We start from the raw sequence: 241 nt of genomic DNA on the forward strand, positions 1-241 counted from the left end.
TTTTTTATCTCTTATAATGCTTGATGGTCTGTGGCAGTTCTTATTAAGTTTGAGTTTGTGTGGCATTGCTGTTTGCATCGACATGACGTTGCATCGTTGGTCTAATGGTTAGGATTCATCCCTTCCAAGGATGAGGTCGGGGTTCGATTCCCTGACGGCGCAGACATAAGATTGTTGATTTTCAGGATATAAGAAGGGCAGCGGTAGAAGTGATGTGTGCTTGTGTGTGCAAATGCAGAAG

This window comes from Plasmopara halstedii (assembly GCF_900000015.1).
Source record: "Plasmopara halstedii genome assembly, contig: Scaffold_526, whole genome shotgun sequence".
In the NCBI taxonomy this organism is placed as follows: domain Eukaryota; phylum Oomycota; class Peronosporomycetes; order Peronosporales; family Peronosporaceae; genus Plasmopara; species Plasmopara halstedii.